At 38.0% G+C, this 12471-nt stretch overlaps 1 long non-coding RNA gene across 3 annotated transcripts; it reads left to right on the top strand.

The window, feature by feature from the left end:
- The first annotated feature begins 3615 nt into the window (after positions 1 to 3615).
- On the top strand, positions 3616 to 9315 carry LOC110804519 (uncharacterized). 3 transcript variants are annotated; one of them, XR_002537750.2, is made up of 5 exons: positions 3616 to 3877; positions 5036 to 5111; positions 5739 to 5824; positions 5936 to 6180; positions 9085 to 9315. It is a non-coding gene; the product is annotated as an uncharacterized lncRNA (long non-coding RNA). The 3 variants fall into 3 exon arrangements; XR_002537751.2 differs by lacking the exon at positions 5739 to 5824 and having other exon boundaries at positions 3637 to 3877; XR_002537752.2 differs by lacking the exon at positions 5739 to 5824 and having other exon boundaries at positions 3637 to 3877; positions 5041 to 5111.
- The last annotated feature ends 3156 nt before the right edge of the window (positions 9316 to 12471 follow it).

Raw genomic sequence — 12471 nt, forward strand, 5'->3', positions numbered from 1 at the left:
TCAAATAGAATTAGGAATTTAATCATTAACCGAACTCTGCATGTTTTAGGAAACGTGCACGAACACAAACACTTGCACACACACGCACGGCTGCCACGATGGGCCCCATGCGTGCGCGCGAGCAGCAGCCCACGCAGCGCCCGCGCGCGCTGCGCGCTGCGCGTGCTGTGCGCGCTGTGCGCGCTGCGCAGCCTGCTGGGCCTGGCCTTGCGCTGGGCCTGGCGTGGCTGTTTGTGCGGCGCGCTTGGCTTGCTGGGCGATGGCCTGGCTTCGTGCTGGGCCTCGTCCGGCAGGCCTCGTCCGATGCTTATTCGTACGATGCGCTTCCGATTAAATTTTCCGATTCCGGAATTCATTTCCGATACGAACAATATTTAATATTTCCGATTCCGGAATTAATTTCCGTTTCGAACAAATATTTAATATTTCCGTTTCCGGAATTATTTTCCGATTCCGGTAATATTTCCGATTCTGACAATATTTCCGTTTCCGGCAATATTTCCGATTTTGGCAATATTTCCATTTCCGATAATATTTTCCGATACGTACCATGTTTCCGTTTCCGGCAACATCTACGACTTGGATAATATTTATATTTCCGATACGATCCATATTTCCGTTTCCGGCAATATCATCGTTTCCGGAGTATTCATTTCTTGCCTGTGACGATCTTAGCTCCCACTGAAACCAAGATCCGTCGGTTCCGAATATTCATAGATGGAGTATTTAATGCCATTAAATACTTGATCCGTTTACGTACTATTTGTTTGACCCTACGGGTTCAGTCAAGAGTAAGCTGTGGATTAATATCATTAATTCCACTTGAACTGAAGCGGCCTCTAGCTAGGCATTCAGCTCACTTGATCTCACTGAATTATTAACTTGTTAATTAATACTGAACCGCATTTATTAGACTTAACATAGAATGCATACTTGGACCAAGGGCATTATTTCCTTCAGTTCACACCCATTAATTACAAGTGTGTTTGTTATCGAGAAGGCATTCGGGTGGTACGGCAGGAGAGAGCGTGAAGATTTGCTTAATGTTCCAACGGACATTGACTTCACCAATTTCGCCATGATGGACTCCGATGACTCGAACCTGAATTGGAGGATGACGTGTGCACAGATGTAATGCAATGAAAAACGGTATTGGCATTGGGATTGGTAGTTAATAAGTCGTTTGTTTGTTTCAGTTTGGGTGTTTGTTTCAGTTTGGGTGTGAAAATAATTGGGTGTTTTAAGATCTCTAGGGCTTACCCATAACGAGATTTTATTATTGTTTTACGTTTTCCTTTTCCGGTGCGTAATCGCATCGCAGTGTGGTTTTATCATATGTACATACAATGTTATTACTTGAATGTGTGGTTTAAGCAACTGGTTTTATCTATTTGTGTTTGCGTAATATTCTAGTCTTAGTGCAACGTAACTGCATCAAACTATCTTAGTACAAAACACTAGTGTTTGGTACATGTCTAATCTAGTTTGGTACCCATTAAATGTTTGGTACTACTTGTTAAAGTAACAAGGTCAAACAAACCGCACAACTTTTCAAGTTGCAATATTAAAAACCATAACTGTACCAAACTTCATGTTTTGTACCACAACTTGTACCAAACATATTATCGACCTAATATGAACGTACCAAAGCATACCAAAATACTTACCAACTACAAATATTGCTAATACAATTCATTTACATGCCTACACGCATGGTATCCCATCTCCTAGGAATGTGAGTTTCAAATTAGGACAAAAAACACTAAAATGTCTAATGAGAGACATTACCACCCTACGAGATATAGATAGTTAGCGTGCGCATAATAAGCGTTTCAAAAAATGGCCAGCTATGTATTCAAAGGTATTTCATAAATAGTGACAATGTTTAAGGATGAAGCACGAAAAACATCAACGAACTGGGCAATGGGTTGCCATAATCTGAGGAAGCAGCGGGCGGCAGGAGTTGAAATCTGAATTCAAGTGCGACAAAAAGAGTGCCTTCCGAGCTAAATTGATGTCCCCCTGTACCCAAACACATTTGAGAAGACAACTTTATATTTATAATCTAGGGTATACCACCTAGTTTTACAATGAAAGTAGAGGACTTACCACTTGCGTCGTCGTTGTAAATGCTCTTGCACTTTCCCGGATAGCCATAAGCATTAATATTCCACAAGCATGACTACAAAGCCACGCAGGACATATTAGTAACACATAAGGTGGTTAGGAGGAATCAATTGGTTAATCGAAGAATAAAAGGGAAAAAAACAATACTTGTCGTTGTAATCAGGGAAGCTAATGGAGTCCAAGGGCCAAGTATGCATTTGCTTCTGCTTTCAGACAACAGATGCATTGTACTATGTGTCCCTGCCATGTAGAACGTAATCCATTGCTGGTATCTGGAATGAGTAGACCGTATTATGTCAGTACAATAAAATGATTTTAAACAATATTCTTATACGCCCACCAAACCAGGTTAAGTAAAAAGTACATATCACATGATCAGATACCAATTTTTTTACATCCCTAAAATGCTCGGAAGTAGGATTAGTATACATGTTGTCAATGAACCATATCTTCTGGTCTTTCAGTGCAAAAGCAACACACCACCAATGTTCGTTGTCCACAACTGGAACATAGACCTGGACATGTGAATTACAAATTCTTACAAATCTCATATATACCTGTGTGTCGCGGACAATTAATACACCAAAAGCTGTAAAAACCAAATGTACAAGGACGTCGCACATAAATGACACACCCCGAACTGACCAAAAAGGGCGCAGTTATTCAACATATATGCCATGTAGGAAGTAATTTTCCAATCGTTGAAGTACAGCCTCATCACTGAGTCATGATGAGTCCACGAATAGTCACACACATGTTGGAATATATTATCATTACTATTATGTGCGGAATGATTAAAATGGAGTAATCGGAATTCTTAAAATGGAGTAAACGGACTACTTAAACTTACCACAGAGATATCAGCTAACACAATATTTTGGAGAGGAGTGGACCACTTCTTCAGCAGACCAGCATATGTTTCCCTCGTCTTTAATTTCTGATACTATAAAGCACAACAACCAATTAATAAAAATACTAGTGAACTCATTTTATTGATTTCATATATGCTGCATAGGACGAAAACATACTGCAAATGAGGAGTCCAGCATGATTCTGCGAGAATTCTTTGGGTATTCCCTAGCCCGTTCCCTGTTGTATATGTTTGCAACGGCACGAACGTACTGGGAATGCACATACTCCCTAGGACGCACAACTGAGTAGCACATCTTCCGATTTGCATCATTACCGTCACACTCGATCAGCATGGCCCCCCTGCAAATCAATTAAACATATACAAATGATTATCATATCAAAACACAAACAAGGAATGTTAGTAATACAAATTTAACAATTTAAGAACGTACTCCTCTGTCCATTTAGGATTGTATGACTCCACATAAGTTACTACGGCACTATTAAGTGTTGTCATTCTCACTCGCTTCTGCCCATTCACTAGTAGAAAAATCATTAAAGGTGGCCTCTTAAAGGTTGCCCTTATTCAATAAGAGCATCCCTTGATTGGCCAAGAAATAAATAAAAAATAAAAAATAAAAAAAGTACAGCTGAAGCGCATCCTTTTGGCTTTGAGCATTAAACATTATTCTTCAACATAAAAAATAAAAAAAAATAAAAAAACGGGTCATCTCTTCCTCATCATCCTCGTATTCATCCTTGAGTTCTACATCGATGGTGGCGGTAGAACTCGTTTGACATTCGACTCTCTCTCATTTTCGCTCTGTGTTGCCGGAGATCTTCGTTCTTCGCAGTCGTCGAATTCCCTCTCATCTAATTTTCTCTCTCCTCAATACTGGTAATTATGACCGCTCTTGTCTCTACATCTCTATCTATTGTGCGCAACTTTGATTGAATTTTGGATTGTGGTTTGTATTTGATTTTCCCTATTTCAATCTCATATTGATGTATTTTTACATTTCTAGAATTTGGCGTGTTATATACTGTTGATTTAGGGATTTGGGTCTGTTTTTCTTTCGATAATTTAAAGCACTATTGAGATGTTTGATGTTAGTCGAATATTAAGAATCTTATACTTTTGTTGATGAAATTTTATTTGATTTTCTCGAATTTTGGCTTCTTTTACATAATTTACAAGTTTAGAGGATGCAGTTTTTACTCCTGGATATCCTGCTTATTCTTGGAGGAGACTGTCTTTTTAGATAAATTGAAGTTGTTTGTCAAGATTCAGCACCCAGTTCTTTCACTCCAAAATGTCAGCCAAATTTGGATTATGTATTTAGCTTTGGTTCCCTGTAAAAGAATTAATGAGATAGTGGGAAAAATAAGGAAATCAGAGTACCCTATAGCTAGAAATTAGATTATGGACAATTATATGACCTCTTAAATACTTTTAATTCAGTTATTTTAGTTTATTTTGTATAACTTGTTCAGAACCTCTTGACTCTGTATATTTACTCAAGTTGAATACATTATCTGCATTCAACCTGTATTCACTCTGATATCCTGCTTCTATTTTCGAAATATCTCATCCTTTGTAACTAGAAAATATAGTATGTCTACATGTCTGAAACTCTGTCTGTCTGAAATTAGTTGTCCGTCTTGTTCATATTTAAGGAACGGAAATCATATAAATCAACCTTGTTTTAGGAAACGTGATAACTTTTTATGTGATCACTGATCAGTAATTCTCAGCTCACTAATATTGTTCTTTTGGCAAGGATATCAGTGTTAGTTGATACCATCAGATGATAAAAATTAAAAAAGCTTTCTTATGCCTTTTTTTTAATGAATACAAAATCCGCTGAGAAGGAAAAGAGAAGGAAAAGCGCATCATTTCTGAGCTTCTCTCCCTTTCACTGCTTCACATCTCCTTCTCTCTCCCTACCTAGCTTGCATCTACTCCACCTCTTTCACTATGTAACTTAGGGTTCTCGAAAATTTTCTTTGACATTCGATTGAAGATTTGTGACTCTAATTATTGTCAATTTGCTAGTGAAGGAAGATTTTTACAAAGATTCGTGACTGGAATCTCATATTTTCCTCTATTTGAAGGTCAGGTGAAACTGGAGGTATGACGTTCTTTTCTCACGATTATGTTTTATTAGTCAATTGAACAAATAGGCTCGACAGTCTTTATATAATTGTATTCGTAACTAATCAATTGCATTTGTTTTCTTTATTCGCATCTTAGGGTTTAAAATTGGTAATTCAAGTTCATAATACTATTTTAATTACAAATTTATGGATTTGCTTTTGGTGTAACAGATGTGTTATGGTTTATTTGAGTAATGTTGTTGGAATTTAAAATTTTATTTCATATATTACTAAGTTTACTAAATTTGTGATTGTTTGATGTTTGATTTGGTTGGATTGTGACATTCTCCTATTTTGATTTTTTGTACTGAATTTTTGACGGGTTCAATCGCTTTTGGGTTTTTTATTAGATAATTTCGATGCCTTTTTTTATCAGTCTTGCCCAAGCTCCCCCTGAATATTGCCTTGCTAAGTGCCTTGGTTCCTTCTACATTGCTCAATTAAGTGACTGGCTCACCTGTTAAAAAAAATATAAGAAGTATCCAGTGACCGGTTTGCTGATACTTTCTCAATTACGTGATTGTAATTAATCTCCTTATGTAGCTGAATTTTGCATCTGCAGTTTTGATAATTAAACTTGTACAAAATATGTTTCTGAATAGATATGATTGATGTCTGTCTTCTTGCACTTGAGAGGACATAGCTGCAAGAATCTACTCATCACAGGACCACATAATTTTTCTAGATGGTAACTTTATAAAGCTTTGACGTCTATACTAATGCTTTGAGGCTCCGGTTGCTGTAGTCTGTAGAGTAGATATTCTGTTTAGTGATAGCTTGAAGTTGTAATCTTTTGCAGGTTATTCCTAGAGTATGCCAAAGATAAAGGATGGTTATAATATTATGTTTTGTGATGGCTTGAAGTCGTCTGTTTTGTTTTGACCTCGAGGATCACCCAAATTTATGCATACTGATTCAGATATTCTTGAACTCGAGGACGCTCCAATGGTGGAATCTACTTCCAACAGTCGCACCAGAGACCTCGACAGGCTTCTACTGCGCTCCGGCCACCTAGTTGGACCTAACTTTGAACCTAGTGCCGAGGTCTTCTTCTTTTTCTCATTATTCCCTTCTATTTTCTGAACAAATCGGTTACTTGTGCAACATTCATGTTTGTTTGCTAGTATATTTATAATATAAATTGATAGTATAATCGAGTCGATTGTACATCCAATGCATTGTACAAGGCGGAAAATCGCAGTGTAACTCGTTGAAAATCGCAATGTAAATCAGCAGCGTATCTGATCAGCTTCTGATCTGATCAGCAACAGATCAGCAGCAGCAGATCAGTAGCTGATCATATCAAAAGCTAATCAGATCTACTGTTGATTTACACTGCGATCAGCAGCAGATCTGCAATGCATTGTAAAATCGAGGATTTCTTATGCATAATATACTTGTGGGAAAATAGTGGGTCTGGGGAATTTAACTTTTTAGTTTTATGTTGCCGCAAAGGAGGCATGGCAGTAGCTGCATGCGAGAATAGAACTCAGAACATTGATATAAACATTCCTAGAGACTACAGTGACTAAATCATTCATGAAATTGTAGAATCAAACTCGTAGCATTACTCTCAACTTATCTTCTTGGGAGAGAAAAAAAGAAGATATACTTCTTTTACAATAAATTCAGGTATCTAGATCTTATCCTGCAGAAATACAACAAACACATGTCATGCATGGGTACTAAACTACTAACTCAAACCATGTTGTAGACATCTTCTTCTACTGACCTCTTGCTATTTTTACAACTAGAGTTATAGTTTTGACCCCCTAGAAGAGGGGAAACATCGTGGTCATTCTTTGCCTTTGCTCCTCCAGAACTTTCTAAAATGCTACGTCGTTGAAGCATTTGCAAAAGCTCCTTCATTGTTGGCCTATAAATAGGTAATGCACTGGTGCACATCAACCCTATTTTGAACACATAGATCATCTCTTCCAAATAACAAGGCTCTTGCACTTCCTTATCAAGAACATCTTTGATTGGATTTCCCTCGTTGTAATGCCTCAATGTCCATTCTGCAAGATTTGTGTGTTCATCTCCTATGTGTGGCTCTTTCCCCGTTACTAGCTCGAGTAGAACTACTCCAAAGCTGTAGATGTCAATCTTTTCATTCACCTTGGTTGTGTGGAAATATTCTGCAATTCAAATTCAAATGTCACACACTTCACTGTCAGTTTATTATGTAGTTTAGTATATAGTTAGATTATGGCATTGAAATGTCCTAAAAGCTAAATTTGCCTAATTCGCGGTAAATACTGCATGAAAATTTTGGCCGTAGAAGAATAATCTAGATATTTTACCTGGGGCCATGTAACCAAAAGATCCAGCAACAGCAGAAACTGTGTGATGATCATCTCCTTGCTTAGCCAAAATCTTTGCTCACCCAAAATCAGCAATAATCATATAATCATATAACTAATCATAAGAATCATGAAAAACGTTTAGAATATGGATATAGGTTTGTTTGTTGGTAATTTGAGTCGAAAATGCCATTTTTGGCCATAAATGACCTATATCGACCCAAATGACTCTTAGGCGTGCATAACGAACTTGGAATGAGTTTCATAAACATATAAATAATCATATGAATCATTAAAAAGGTTTAGAATTTGAATATAAGTTCGTTTGTTGGTAGTTGGGATCAAAAATGCCATTTTTTGCCATAAATGACCTATATCAACCCAAATGACCCATAGGCGTGCATAAAGAACATGAAATGAGTCTTATAATCATATAACTAATCATATGAATCATGAAAACGTTTAGAATATGAAAATAGGTTCGTTTGTTGGTAGTTGGGATCAAAAATGCCATTTTTGGCCATAAATGACCTATATCGACCCAAATGACCCATAGGCGTGCATAAAGAACATGAAATGAGTCTTATAATCATATAACTAATCATATGAATCATGAAAAACGTTTAGAATATGAAAATAGGTTCATTTGTTGGTAGTTGGGATCGAAAATGCCATTTTTGGCCATAAATGACCTATATCGACCCAAATGACCCTTAGGCGTGCATAACGAACTTGAAATGAGTCTTATAAACATATAACTAATCATATGAATCATGAAAAATGCTTAGAATGTGGAAAGAGGTTCGTTTGTTGGTCGTTGGGATCGAAAATTTCTTTTTTGGCCATAAATGACCTATAACGACCCAAATGACCCATAGGCGTGCATAACGAACTTAAAATGAGTCTTATAAACATATAAGTAATCATATGAATCATGAAAAAGGTTTAGAATGTGGATATAGGTTCGTTTGTTAGTAGTTGGGATCGAAAATGCCATTTTTGGCCATATATGACCTATATCGACCCAAATGACCCTTAGGGCTGCATAACGAACTTGAAATGAGTTTCATAAACATATAACTAATCATATGAATCATGAAAAATGGTTAGAATGTGGGAATAGGTTTGTTTGTTGGTAGTTGGTATCGAAAATGACATTTTTGGCCATAAATGGCCTATATCGACCGAAATGACCCTTAGGCTCGCATAACAAACTTGAAATGAGTTTCATAAACATATAACTAATCATATGAATCATGAAAAAGGGTTAGAATGTGGAAATAGGTTCGTTTGTTGGTAGTTGGGATCGAAAATGCCATTTTTTGCCATAAATGACCTATATCGACCCAAATGACCCATAAGCATGCATAACGAACTTGAAATGAGTCTTATAAACATATAACTAATCATATGAATCATGAAAAAGATTTAGAAAGTGTACTTAGGTTCATTTGCTGATATTTGGGGATCGAAAATGCCATTTTTGGCCAAATATGATCTATAAGTGAGCCTTACATGTGCATAAAGAACTTGAAATGAATCTTAGTACACTCAGAAAGTTGTTTTCGCGACCAATATAATTTCTGTTTTCGCATATGAACCTTAATTTAATTTATTGATTTGCATGTACGTTGTTCTTTTAAAGGTTTTCACAACTCCAAGGGAGGGGCCCTTTACCAAAGAGGAGTTGGATGAAGTTCGAGACAAGTGGGCTACTTACTTCAACGATTGTGAACTACCCTCAGTGTAATAAGTGTAATAAATAGAGCAGGCTTGTAGTTATCCGTGACTCTTACATTATTTTGTTATTTATCGATTTAATTAATTACGTTTGAATTAATTCGGTAATATTATTGGAAATTTGAAATTTATATCATTTTTGAGGAATGTCAAGCTGGATGTTTGGTGAAACAGAATTTTATATTGCAAAATAACAGGAATTATATTGCAGATTTTTTTTTTAAAAAAAAAAAAAAATAAACTCAAAAGTTGCCCTTGTTTGCAACAAGAGCAACTTATGTGAAGCTTATAAGTTGCCCTTGTTTCAAACAAGAGCAACTTATGTGAAGCTTATAAGTTGCCCTTGTATGCAACAAGGGCAGCTTATAAGTTTCACATAAGTTGCCCTTGTTGCAAAAAAGGGCAACTTATAAGATTATAAGTTGCCCTTGTTAAGGGCAACTTTTGATAATTTCACAAAAGTGACCCCCCATATGTTTCCCTTGTAATTGGCAACTTATAAGCCTATTTTAAGGGCAACTTATGACGTTTTTTCCTCTAGTGATTGCGTGCTTTTGGATTTGTTCTCGGTATCCTGAGGATCAATTTCTTCCGTGGTCGTTCTTGATCATCAGGTTGGAGATTCTCTTTAGAATTTTCTGCTGTGGAGTTCTCATCAGTGGTCTTTCAGTGGGGTTCCCTTGAGTGGTGTTCTCTTGAGTGTTCTTATCTTCAGAGGAGGAGTTCTCTTCAGCGGTGTTCTCCGTGGCCGGTGCTGCAACCGTTCCTTGCACAGGACCGTTAGCTGGTCCATCATCATCATCATCCCTCTTATTTGCCCCATATATCCTTCTTAGTCACACCATCATCCTCTACCGACTCTTCACCGATGTCTTCAGCATCCTCGTCTTCTTCGGTCTGACCTCCCCCCATATGTCCCACCTTCTCCGATGACATTCCATCTGTAGGTGGCCCATCACCATCTTGAACCTGTCCCTATTGCTGTGTCTGGTCGACCGGCTGCTCTAAAGGCTGTTCAGCATGTGGTTGTGGCTGGCTTGTGCTTATTTCAGGCTCAAGTGCTACACCTAGAACATCATCAGTGTGGACCAAAGGAACATCACCATGGCTGACCTTGTCTAGGGGATTCATAACTGGCACACTTCCATGAGGGGCCAGAGTAGAAGTGGGATCGGTATTATTATGTGCAAATACTCGTCCCACATGAGACGGCTCCAACTCCACATCGGAATCTCCACCGACACGCAACTCTGTAAGCACCTTATTGACAGACTTGTCCACCGACGTAGCCACACCGTCAAAATCTATCGTCAAATGATCGCTAGCATGGTACGACCTCATTCCTCTTTCAATCACCCCTCTCCCACGGGAAACGCCCGGGAGAGCTTGCAATAATGGTGCAAGCTGCCCCATAACCTAAATATAAACACAAACCCAATTCATAAACAAACCCAACTCACTTCCAACATTTATTTTAAAATTTGAGTATTAATACTAATGACCTTGGTGAGTACTATTTATGACTATTTAAACATGTATGCCTATTTATCACTAACATCAACATAAACTAGTGGAAAAGGTACCAAAAAACCAAAATTTGATAATTATTCCACTACTGAGAGTACCAAACAACATCAATCCCATTCATATGGTACTACTAATGACCTTGGTGAGTACTATTTTAAAAAAAAAAATTACATTTATGGCTATTTATCACTAACATCAACATAAACTAGTGTAAAAGGTTTAACTTCCCATACCATCTCTGTGACCTCCTCAGCTAGGGTGCGTCTCCAATCCGAAGAACTCATTGAAGGAAATAGTGCCCTTGGTCCAAGTATGCATATAATATTAAGTCTAATAAATGCGGTTCAGTATTAATTAACAAGTTAATAATTCAGTGAGATCAAGTGAGCTGAATGCCTAGCTAGAGGCCGCTTCAGTTCAAGTGGAATTAATTATATTAATCCACAGCTTACTCTTGACTGAACCGTAGGGTCACACGAATAGTACGTAAATGGATCAAGTATTTAATGGAATTAAATACTCCATCTATGGATATTCGGAATCGACGGATCTTGGTTTCAGTGGGAGCTGAGATCGTCACAAGCAAGAAATGAATACTCCGGAAACGATGATATTGCCGGAAACGGAAATATGGATCGTATCGGAAATATAAATATTATCCAAGTCGTAGATGTTGCCGGAAACGGAAACATGGTACGTATCGAAAAATATTATCGGAAATGGAAATATTGCCGGAATCGGAAATATTGCCGGAAACGGAAATATTGTCAGAATCGGAAATATTATCGGAATCGGAAAATAATTCCGGAAACGGAGATATAAATATTTGTTCGAAACGGAAATTAATTCCGGAATCGGAAATATTAAATATTGTTCGTTTTGGAAATGAATTCCGGAACCGGGAATTTAATCGGAAGCGCATCGTACGAATTAGCATCGGACGAGGCTTGCTAGACGAAGGCCCAGCACGAAGCCAGGCCCACGCCCAGCAAGCCGAGCGCCCAACACGAAGGCCACAAGCCTCGCCAGGCCCAGCGCAAGGCCAGGCCCAGTAAGGCTGCTGGCGCGCGCGCTGAGCGTGCTCGTGGGCTGCGAGGCAGCGCTCATGCGTGTGGGCCGCAAGGCCTGCGCGGTGCGTGCTTCCCTCGTGGTCGTACGACGCTCGTGTTCGTAACGAATCCTAATCCTATTGAAATTCGTGCATTGATTAAATCCTAATCCTAAAAGATTAAATTTATTATTTAGAGTTCTAATAGGATTCTAATTAATAAATCCATATCCTAGTAGGATTATAATTCCTTTCCATAAACTCTATAAATAGGTGCCTAGGGTCACATATTTATATTGAGATTTGAAGTATTCAAAAGGTAAGATTTTCAAGCAAAAATCAGCCAAACACTTGCAACCCAAATAGCCGAAATTCCTAGTAACCTTAAGGGCGATTCTAGTTGGTCAAGCTTAAGGCGGATCCGGACGTGCTGTGGACTATCTACGGAGGGACGACACTTGGAGTCCTAAAGACTTGTTCTTGTTCGGTTCGGGCGCAGCTAGGGAGGGCACGCTACAAAGTGTATGCATCTAAATTATGCTAAATGATTATGTGTAAATAATATGTTTCCTGGCTTTATGGTTTTTCCGCATGATTTATGTTTATTCATATGTATCATAACCTAACAGTGGTATCACGAGCCTCTTATTATTTTCATAATCTAAATTGCATGAACATGGTTAAATCTAACAAATTTGCAATGAATTAAAGGGGTGA

Source organism: Spinacia oleracea, chromosome 3, assembly GCF_020520425.1.
Source record: "Spinacia oleracea cultivar Varoflay chromosome 3, BTI_SOV_V1, whole genome shotgun sequence".
Taxonomy (NCBI): Eukaryota; Viridiplantae; Streptophyta; class Magnoliopsida; order Caryophyllales; family Amaranthaceae; genus Spinacia; species Spinacia oleracea.